Raw genomic sequence first — 11,672 nt, 5'->3', positions numbered from 1 at the left:
AGACCAGCCTGACCAACATGGAGAAACTTTGTCTCTACTAAAAATACAAAATTAGCTGGGTGTGGTGGCACGTGCTTGTAATCCCAGCTACTTGGGAGGCTGAGGCAGGAGAATTGCTTGCACCCAGGGAGGCGGAGGTTGCAGTGAGCCGAGATCAGGCCCATTGCACTCTAGCCTAGGCAACAAAAGCAAAACTCCGTCTCAGAAAAAAAAAGTACCAGCGTATGAGGTAACTAGATTGGTTCTGTCCAGAGGTAACCTGCCAAGAAGAGATGCTATAGATGTTACTCTTCTACTGTAAAACATTGTGAAATCAGATTACTTTAAAATGATGTATTACAAAGTTATGGAAAAAAGCAGTTGTGACTATGGAAGCCCAAGGCTTATATCCCAGCTCTGTCTTACACTAAATATGGGTACAGTGTTTCCACTCTGTCTGTAAAATGGAAGTTAATACCCTCCAACCTGTGTGCCTGACATGATGACTAAAAGGATTAAGCAAAACAATAGTTTGTAATTTCCTCTGTCAGAGCAAACTGCTGGTAAATAAAAGGGAGTAAGTTGACTAAAAATAAATTAAAAAAAAAAATTCTGATAAAACAAGTTTGTAATTTATAATTGTATACAAATAAAAGATGTTACAAAAAAAAGAATGATACAATGGACTTTGGGAACTCAAGGGAAAGGGTGGGAGGCAGGTGAGGGATAAAAGACTACACACTGGGTACAGTGTATACTGCTCGGGTGATGGGTGCACTGAACTCTCAGAAATCACCACTAAAGAACATATTCATGTAAAAATAAAAATAAACTTGATTGTGTCAAAAGCCCATACTGCACAAAGAGAGATAAGTCTCCTGGATGTCATGATTGACTCAATGGAATAGGATGAGATCAATCCATAGATCTAACAGAAATCCTACGAAAGGGATGATGACCTTGATACTTTTTTTTCTTCCTTCGTTCTTTTTTTATATTTAGATGTTTATTTATTTTTATTTTTTCCATAAGTTACTGGGGTACAGGTGGTATTTGGTTACATGAGTAAGTTCTTTAGTGGTGATTTGCAAGATGTTGGTGCACCTATCACCCAAGCAGTATACACTGCAACATATTTGTAGTCTTTTATCCCTCGCCCCTCTCTCACTCTTTCCACCAAGTCCCCAAAGTCCATTGTATCATTCATATGCCTTTGGGTCCTCATAGCTTAGCTCCCACATATCAGTGAGAACATACGATGTTTGGTTTTCCATTCTTGAGTTACTTCACTTAGAATAATAGTCTCCAATCTCACCCAGGTTACTGCACATGCTGTTAATTCATACCTTTTTATGGCTATGTAGTATTCCATTGTCTACATTCCACAGTCTCTTTATCCACTCGTTGATTGATGGGCATTTGGGTTGGTTCCACAGTTTTGTGATTGTGAATTGTGCTGCTACAAACATGCATATACAAGTATCTTTTTTTGAGTAATGGCATCTTTTGCTCTGTGTAGATACCCAGTAGTGGGATTGCTGGATCAAATAGTAATTCTACTTTAATTCTTTAAGGAATCTCCACACTGTTTTCCATAGTGGGTGTACTAGTTTACATTCTCACCAGCAGTGTAGAAGTGTTCCCTGTTCACTGAATCCACACCAACATCTACTGTTTATTTTATTTTATTTTTTTATTATGGCCATTCTTGTAGCAGTTAGGTAGTATCACATTATGGTTTTGAGGTTTTGATTTGCATTTCCCTGATCGTTAGTGATGTTGAGTAATTTTTTTCATATGTTTGTTGGTCATTTATATACCTTCTTTAGAGAATTATCTATTCATATCCTTAGCCCACTTTTTGATGGAAGTGCTTGTTTGTTTTTTTACTGATTTGTTTGAGTCCGTTGTAGATTCTGGATATGAGTCCTTTACCAGATGTATAGATTGTGAAAATTTTCTCCCACTCTGTGGGTTGTGGTTTACTCTACTGACTGTTCGTTTTGCTGTGCAAAAGCTCTTTAGTTTAATTAGGTACCAGTTACGTATCTTTATTTTTATTGCATTTGCTTTTGGGTTCTTCGTCATGAAATCCTTGCTTAAGCTAATGTCTAGCAGGGTTTTTCCAATAGTATCTTCTAGAACTTTTGTAGTTTCAGGTCTTAGATTTAAGACCTTAATCCATCTTGAGTTGATTTTTGTATAAGTTGAGAGATGAGGATCCAGTTTCATTCTCCTACAGGTGGCTAGCCAATTATCTCAGCACCATTTGTTGAAAAGGGTGCCCTTTCCCCACTTTAAGTTTTTGTTTGCTTTGTCAAAGAGCAGTTGGCTGTAAGTATTTGGATTTATTTCTGGATTCTCTATTCTGTTCCGTCTATATGCCTATTTTTATACCAGTACCATGCTGTTTTGGTGACTATGGCCTTACAGTATAGTTGGAAATCAGTTAGTGTGATGCCTCCAAATTTGTTCTTTTTGCTTAGTGTTGCTTTGGCTATGTGGGCTCTTTTTTGGTTCCATATGAATTTTAGAGTTGTTTTTTTCTAATTCTGTGAAGAATCATGGTGGTATTTTGATAGGGATTGTGTCGAATTTGTAGATTGCTTTTGGCAGTATGGTCATTTTCACAATATTAATTCTACTCATGAATGAGCATGGGATGTGTTTCTATTTGTTCGTGTCAGCTATGATTTCTTTCAGCAGTGTTTTGTAGTTTTCCTTGTAGAGGTGTTTCGACTCCTTTGTTAGATATATTCATAGGTATTATATATATTTTTGCAGCTATTGTAAGAGAGATTGAGTTCTTGATTTGATTCTCTGCTTGGTCACTGTTGGTGTATAGAAGAGCTACTGATTTGTGTACATTAATCTTGTATCTGAAAACTTTGCTGAATTCTTTTATCAGTTCTAGGAGCTTTCTGGAGGAGTCCTTAGGGTTTTCAAGGTAAATGATCATATCATCAGCAAACAGTGACAGTTTGACTTCCTCTTTACTGATTTAGATGCCTTTTATTTCGTTCTCTTATCTGATTGCTCTGGCTAGGACTTCCAGTACTATGTTGAAGAGGACTGGTGAGAGTGGGCATCCTTGTCTTGTTCCAATTCTCAGAGGGAATGCTTTCAACTTTTCCCCACTCCATATTATGTTGACTGTGGATTTGTCATAGATGACTTTTATTACATTAAGGTATGTCCCTTGTATGCTGATTTTGCTAAGAGTTTTAATCATAAAGTGATGCTGGATTTTGTCAAATGCTTTTTCTGCATCTATCAAGGTGATCATGTGATTTTTGCTTTTAATTCTGTTTATGTGTTGTATCACATTTATTGATTTGCATATGTTAAAGCACCTCTGCATCCCTGGTATGAAACCCACTTGATCATGGTGGAGTATCTTTTTCATATGTTGTTGGATTCAGTTAGCTAGCATTTTGTTAAGGATTTTAGCATCTATGTTCATCAAGGATATTGATCTGTAGTTTCCCTGTTTAGTTGTGTCCTTTCCTGGTTTTGCTATTTGGGTGATGCTGGCTTCATAGAATGAATTAGGGAGGGTTCCTTCTTTCTCTATCTTGAGGAAAACTGTCAAAAAGATTGGTACAATTTCTTCTTTGAATGTCTGTCAGAATTCTTCTGTGAATTTGTCTAGTCCTGGACTTTTTTTGTTGTTGGTAATTTTTTAATTACCACTTAGATCGCTCTACTTGTTATTGGTCTGTTCGGGGTATCTAATTCTTCCTGATTTAAGCTAGGAGGGTTGTGTTTTTCCAGGAATTTATCCATCTCTTCTAGGTTTTCTAGTTTATGTGTGTAAAGGTGTTCATAGTAGCCTTGAATGATGTTTTGTATTTCAGTGGTGTCAGTTGTAATATCTCCTGTTTCATTTCTTAGTGATGTTATTTGGATTTTCTCACTTCTTTTCTTCATTAGTCTTGCTAATGTTCAATCAATTTTATTTATCTTTTCAAAGAATCAGACTTTGTTTCATTTATCTTTTGCATTTTTGTTTGTTTGTTTGTTTCAATTTCATTTAGTTCTGTTCTGATCTTGGTTATTTCTTTTCTTCTGCTGTGTTTGGGTTTGGTTTGTTCGTGTTTCTCTAATTCCTTGAGGTGTGACCTTAGATTGCCTGTTTGTGCTGTTTCATACTTTTTCATGTAGGCATTTAGGGCTATGAACTTTCCTCTTAGCACTGCCTTTGCTGTACCTGAGAGGTTTTGACAGGTTGTGTCATTATTGTCATTCAGTTTGGAGAATTTAAAAATTTCCATCTTGATTTTGTTTTTGACCCAACGCTCATTCAGGAGCAGGTTATTTAATTTCCATGTATTTGCAAGGTTTTGAAGATTCCTTTTGGAGTTGATTTCCAATTTTATTCCACTGTGGTCTGAGATAGTGCTTGATATAATTTCAATTTTCTTAAATTTATTGAAGCTCGTTTTATGGCCTATTGTATGGTCTGTCTTGGAGAATGTTCCATGCTCTGTTGAATAGAATGTATATTCCGTGGTTGCTGGATGGAATGTTCTGTATATAGCTGTTAAGTCCATTTGTTCCAATGTGTAGTTTAAATCCATTGTTTCTTTTTTGACTTTCTGTCTTGATGACCTGTCTAGTGCTGTCAGTGGAGTATTGAAGTCCCCCACTACTATTGTGTTGCTGTCTGTCTCATTTTTTAGGTCCATTAGTAATTGTTTTATAAATTTGGGAGCTCCAGTGTTAGGTGCATATATATTTAGGATTGTGATATTTTCCTGTTGGACAAGACCTTTTACCATTATATAATGTTCCTCTTTGTCCCTTTTAACTGCCGTTGCTTTAAAGTTTGTTTTGTCTGATACAAGAATAACTACCCCTGCTTGCTTTTGGTGCCTATTTGCATGAAATCCCTTTTTCCACCCCTTTACTTTAAGTTTATGTGAGTTCTTATGTGTTGGGTGAGTCTCCTGAAGGCAGCAGATAGTTGGTTGATGAGTTCTTATCCATTCTGCGGTTCTGTATCCTTTAAGTGGAGCATTTAGGCCATTTACATTCAATGTTAGTATTGAAATGTGAAGTACCATTACATTCATCATGCTCTTTGTTGCCTGTGTACCTTGGTGGGTTTTTTTTTGTTTGTCTTTTTTTGTTTTGTTTTGTTTTTGCTTTTTAACTTGTATTTTTGTTTTGTAGATACTGTATGATTTATGCTTTAAAGAGGTTCTGTTTTGATGTGTTTAAAGGATTTGTTTCAAGATTTAGAGCTCCTTTTAGCAGTTCTTGTAGTGGTAGCTTGGTAATGGTGAATTCTCTCAGTATTTGTCTGAAAACGACTGTATCTTTCTTTCATTTATGATGCTTAGTTTTGCTGGATACAAAATTCTTGGCTAGTAATTGTTTTGTTTCAGGAGGCTGAAGGAGGGCCCCAATCCCATCTAGTTTGCTGAGGCTGCTGCTAAGAAGTGTGTTGTTAATCTCATAGGTTTTCCTTTATAGGTTACCTAGTGCTTCTGTCTCATAGCTCTTAAAATTCTTTCCTTCATCTTAACTTTGGATAACCTGATGACAATGTGCCTAGATGAAGATCTTTTTGTAATGAATTTCCCAGATGTTCTTTGTGCTTCTTGTATTTGGATGTCTAGGTCTCTAGCAAGGCTGGGAAATTTTTCCTCTACTACTCCTCCAAATATGTTTTCCAAGCCTTTAGAATTCTCTTCCTCTTCAGGAATACTGATTATTCTTAGATTTGGTCATTTAATGTAATCGCAGACTTCTTGGAGGCTTTGTTCATATTTTCTTACTCTTTTTCTTTGCCTTCTTTGGGTTGGGTTAATTTGAAGACCTTGTCTTCAAGCTCTGAATTTCTTTCTTCTACTTGTTCAATTCTATTGCTGAGACTTTACAGAGCATTTCACATTTCTAAAAGTGAGTCCAAAGTTTCCTAAATTTTTTATTGTTTCTTCTTTAAACTATCTATTTCCTTGAATATTTCTCTGTTCACTTCTTGTACCATTTTTTGGATTTCCTTGCATTAGGCTTTGCCTTTCTCTGGTCCCTGCCTGATTAGCTTAATAACTAACCTCCTGAATTCTTTTTCAGGTAAATCGGGAATTTCTTCTTGGTTTGGATCCATTGCTGGTGAACTAGTGTGTTTTATTTTCAGTGGGGGCTGGAGCTGTTGAAGAGTCTTCTTTTGTCATATTACCAAGGTTGGTTTTCTGGTTCCTTCTCATTTGTGTGGGCTCTGTCAGAGGGAATGTCTAGAGCTGAAGGCTGTTGTTCAGATTCCTTTGTCCCACGGGGTGTTCCCTTGATGTAGTACTCTCCTCCTTTTCCTATGGATGTGACTTCCCGTGAGACGAACTTCAGTGATTGTTGTCTCTCTTCTGGGTCTAGACACTCAGTGAATCTTCTTGGCTCTGGGCTGGTACTGGGGGTTGTCTGCACAGAGCCCTGTGATGTGAACCATCTATGGGTCTCTCAGCTGTGGATACCAACACCTGTTCTGTTGGAGGTAGCAGAGGGTGCAATGGATTCCATGAGGGTCCTTAGCTTTGGTGGCTTAATGCTTTACTTTTGTGCTGGTTGGCCTCCTGCTAGGAGGTGGCACTTTCCAGAAATCATCAGCTATAATAGTGTGGAGAGGTATCACTGTGGGTGGGGCCCTGGAACTCCCAAGATTATAAGCCTTTTTTCTTCTGCTACTAGGATGGATAGGGAAGGAGCATCAGGTGGGAGTGGGACTAGGCATGTCTGAGCTCAGACTCTCCTTGAGAGGGTCTTGCTGAGGCTGCGGTGGGGGATGGGGGTGAGATTCCCAGATCACTGGAGTTGTGTACCTAGAAGGATTATGGCTGCCTCTGCTGAGTTGTGCAGGTTGTCAGGGAAGTGAGGGAATGCCGGCAGTCACAGGCCTCACCCAGCTCCCATGCAAACTGATGGGCCAGTCTCACTCCCACTGTGTCAGCACCAACAGCCCTGAGTCTGTTTCCAGGTGGAGGGCGAGAGGGGCTTGAAAACTTGCCTGAGGCTATCTGCCTCCCAGCCAAAGAGGAGGGCTTTAGTTCTTTCTCACCTGTGAAATCTTCATGCTGTATTAGTGCCCTACCCTGAGTTCTGGCCAGGAGGCTTCTCACCCGGTTCAAATTGTTACAAAGTTCAGCTAGAGAATTCCTTCTCCCTGTGGAATTTTATCCCCTGCTCCTGTTGTCATCCTCCCAATGGATCCCTGTGGTGCCAAGCAGGACTGGGCTGCTTGGGGGCCCAGCAAGCTCCCAGGGCCTTTCTGCTCCTTCCTCTACCCCTGTATTTTGCTTGGCTCTCTAACTTGACTCAGCTCTAGGTAAAGTTAGAAACTTCTCTTGCAAACAGACTTTCAGCTTCTCCAGTGAGGGTGTGTGTTTGGGAGAGTAGGGTCTCCCTTTCCCACTTCTGCAGTTGGGGCACTCACGGTATTTGGGGGTCTCCTGGGTCCTGCGGGAGCTGTCTGCTTCCTTCAGAAGGTCTGTGGGTCCTCTTGGGATTGGTGGTTTGTTCTTACAGTCAATCTGGAGCTAAAATTCACAATGCAAGCCTCCCACATACTGCTCTCCGGAGCTGCAATCTAGGCCTGCCTTCTGTCTGCCATGATCCCAGGAGCTACCCGACCTTGATACTTTCTTGAGAATTTGGCTCTAGTCTACTTATTACCCAAGAGCCAGGGGCAAGCAAAAGAAGCTCTGAGGCCAGGAACACTGAGATGTAATCCAAGTTCTGCCTGAATTAGTTGGGGGGTCTTGAACGAATCTCTTAAATATGGCAGGTTTTCACTTTGTCATGGGGTACATAGCTGCATGATTTCTGCAGTCTTCTCTTGCTCTTAAATGCTGATCACTCACTGAAATGCCTACTTTCTACTCTCTTTCTAAATCCCATCTATCTCTCAGACTGCAGCCCAAATCTTATCATCCCACAGTTGTACCCATTGACTTTAGCCTGCATTGACCTCCCCATTTATGGATGCCCATGGGCGCTAACTTTTTTCATATTCATTTAGATGCTTATTCATGTGCCACGGGACAGAGGACAAAGAGCTTACCTTTGGACTGAGACAAACATTTAAATCTAGACTCTGGAATTTATCTGTGGTGCAACTTTGGGCAAGACATCAACCTCTCTGAACTTCAGCTTCCTCTTGGTAAAGTGGTGATGGTGCTTACTTTACAGAGTAATTGTGAGAAAATAATATGATAATTTTATGCATGGGAAACTTCAAGGTATTAGATCAATCTTAGTTTAAACTATCAGTATTATGATTAATCAGTAGTTGATTTGCAATTTGATGGAGCATTTCTGGAAGGCTGAGACTTTCTCTTCTGTAGTATCTAGAACATGTGTGTGTAGTTGGCACTAAAGACTGTGACTGGCCTGAATTGAGCCTGATATCCAGGAAAAATATCTGGTGTATTCTCTGTTAAGCAATGCATGAAGATGGTTGAATTTTTGAGAAGCAGGCAGCACCTCTTCCAATCTGACCTCAAAGGTGAGGAAATTAACCTCGGATTCTATAGAGTACGGGACCACACATTTCCTCCAACCACTCTGTGATATATGCCACAATATTCACCTTGTCTTAAGATCACAGAATGCAGGCTAGATGCTTCAACCAGGACAACTCTATGTAACAGGCAGTTGCTATATTGGAAACACAGTATTGGAGCTTGTGGGCCAAAGCTCCAGTACTGTGGGCTAGCATACATGTGGGCCAAAACCACATGTATGCTAGCAGAAGCATAGGCTCAGGAAAGGCAGTCCCCGGAAATGGAAGGTGAGGGATAGGCAATTGCGAGGAGACGAGAAGGAAAACTTTGTGCTGGAAATAAGGACTACTCAACAATAGCCCAGAAGACCTCTAAGACTGTCCAAAAGAAACAGGAATCAATGTGTGGGTAGGTGAAAGAAAACCAACCATGCATAAGAAAATCAGGTATGCTGGGCGTTTTCTGGTTGTCTCTCATTCCCAAGACTGTCCTTCCTTATTCTGTGCTGTAATGCTGGGGTTGAAACTTGTCAAGGTTTGTGTCCCAGGATCCTTTGCAAGTTGACTCCCATCATACCCTGCTGATAGGAGGCACTGGTAGGAAACCAGAAGGTAGGAGACAGGAAGCAGCATTGTCTGCCCCACTTTCTCTTTCTGTTTCCATCTCACATGGGGGTCTCTGGGAGTAGCTATGCCCAGTCATCCATGGTCTCAGTTCCTGAGGTGATGGTCCCTCCTCTTCATCCACAGAGGTTAGTAACCACCTCCTATTTGTTCTCCTAGCCTTCACAGTGGTAGCTGTTTCCTGCAGTTTCTAATCTTTTGGTTAATTGACTTTCTTTTGCCTTTTTCAGACTTCCAATACTTGGAAACCAATACTCCGTTTTAAATCCTCTCTGTTTAAAACACCTAGTTGGTTTCTGTTTTCCTAACTGGATATTCCATAAAGTAAAGTAGAGATCAAGGAGCCATAATGCTTGATGAGAGCTACTTGGGGAAGTTTCCTTTCCATTAATCTTGGCAATATTTGGTTGAGACAAAAAATAATAGTAATAATAATGTTATCTAGCACATAAAAACAGTCATCATGTACCAGCCATTATTCTAAGTCACATACATGCATTAACTCACTTAATCCTCACAACAGCCCTGTGGAACAGGTACTATTATTGTTTTCATCTTACTGATGAGAAAAGTGAGGCACAAGACATAGAGAGGTTAAGTGAAGTTGCCTGAAGACATACAGGTGGTAAGAAGCAAACTGATATTCACACTTAAGAAGCCTGGCTCCAGAGTCCTTAATTTTAACCACTGTCTTATCTTGGCTGTCTCTAAAAGCAGACCTTGAGACAAAGATTTTGGTTCAAGTAATTTCTTTGCTAAATGATTTCAGGAAGCGCAGTGAGAAATGAGGCAGAGAAGAAAAGAAGAAAGCTGATAAAAAGAAAACGTGTTAATAAGTGGGTTACTGCTGTGGGCAACTGGGACTTGATCCTGCTGGGGGTGCCCTGAGAGGGTGCGTATGGCCCAGTACTGAGGATCATTCCTCATGTGTTAATTCCCTGGTCGTTTCGGTCATACCCTGCATGTGCCAAGCATGCTCCCATGACCACAGAACAGCCTCAACCAGTGGCACACAGTAGGCTCTAGTCATATATATGACATTTCAGCAGTGATCTCCTGGGTGGGCAGAAAGGATATGGGCAGGGCATTGACAGTGCCTACTGTACCCACTGAATTACAATGCTTCTTGGTCACTCACAATCATGTCCAATTAGTTGTATCACAAGTAAGATGGCGAGTTCAGATAACTGTATGGAACTCAAGAAACTCAGAGCTATTCTTTCTACACTCAAGGAGACGTTTTTAATGTCAATGACCAGGATGATTTCACCCTTCATCTACCTTCATCTTATCTGTCACCATGTCACATAGACTTTACCTCCTTAGTAGCCCTTCTGCTCCTTCTTTTCTGCCTCCTCACTGTGTCTTCATTCAAGCCTTCATTGTCTCTCAACAAGACTGGCCTCCTAACCTCCATTCTCTGACCCTTTCTAATATACCTTATTGCTGGAGTCATCTAACTAAAACAGAAATCTGATCATGCCCCTTCCCTACTAAAATCCCTTGAGACTTTCCATAGCTTTCAAGGAAAAGACCAAAATCATTGGTATGGCAAATGAGGCTACCATCTATGAATCTAACACCACCTCTCATACATCCTAAACTCATGGCCTCACTTCCATGCACAGTCTGACACATCCATGCCTTGGTGTATGTGAGTCTTGGGTCCTGACACCTTCTCCTTCTTCTTCATCCAGCTCTGTCTTACAAGATTCATCTCAGACATTGCTTCTCCCAGCAATGTCTTCTTGCCCCCACTCCATGTTCTCAGTGGATGTGCCCATTGCTCTCAAAGGACCCTGCATTCCCTGTACCCAGCATAGCGTTTACCACATGGTGAAGTTGACCAAAGAATTTGTAGTTCAAACTGGGACACTTCTGAGAGTGAAACAGGATGTTCATAATAATTATATAAAGACAACTCAGACTGTCCCAGGGTAGTCAACACGTATTGTCATCCTAATACCCATAGTAGATGCCAAATTCATATTCAATTCAAATATCAACAAACTCACACAATCCCTACAAATTTAGTGAGGTGGTCTCATAAACAGAGCGCACATGTCACAGGAGGTGTCCAAGACGAGCCATTGGAGGCCAGAAGTATTTGAATATATATATATTCACATATATAATTTCTCCTAAATCTCTCTTCTGTATGTTTTACTAGTGGATTAGTCAACTGGTGTCACAATTATGCTGAATGACAAAATCACCCTCAAACTTTGTGACTTAAAATAACAAACATTTATCCTCATTTTCATGTTTGTGGATTGGCTGACTCAGGTTATTCTGGGCTGCCAAGCTGCAGGTTGAGTGTTGGTCTGCTCCATGTGCGTCTCTTCTTCCTTGGACCTGCCTGCTACCTATCAAGTTATTCTCATGGCAATGGCAGATTTGTTAAAGGGTTAGCCAAAATTTGCAATGATATTTCACATCTCCGACTGCATCACATCTGCTAACACCCCATTGTCCAAAACAAGTCACAGGTCCAAGCTCAATGTCAAGGGGTGAGGAGATATACTCTGGCTACCATGTTGTCATGGCAGGAATGTGAATGTACAATACT

General features: G+C 40.3%; 1 protein-coding gene across 1 annotated transcript in view; it reads left to right on the top strand.

Annotated features, from left to right (window-relative positions):
- The window catches only part of LOC105511929 (60S ribosomal protein L7-like 1), a 9,680-nt gene extending 2,693 nt beyond the window's left edge, over positions 1-6,987 (top strand). The window contains exons 2-3 of the mRNA XM_011942144.1: positions 3,258-3,265; positions 6,970-6,987. The gene's annotated coding sequence lies outside the window, so the exon portion shown is untranslated. The remainder of the gene's footprint in view (positions 1-3,257; positions 3,266-6,969) is intronic.
- Positions 6,988-11,672: the final 4,685 nt, after the last annotated feature.

This window comes from Colobus angolensis, unplaced genomic scaffold, assembly GCF_000951035.1.
Source record: "Colobus angolensis palliatus isolate OR3802 unplaced genomic scaffold, Cang.pa_1.0 Scaffold103, whole genome shotgun sequence".
NCBI lineage: Eukaryota > Metazoa > Chordata > Mammalia > Primates > Cercopithecidae > Colobus > Colobus angolensis.
The sequence above is the reverse complement of the archived record's forward strand: the minus strand, read 5'-3'. Positions and strand labels throughout refer to the sequence as shown.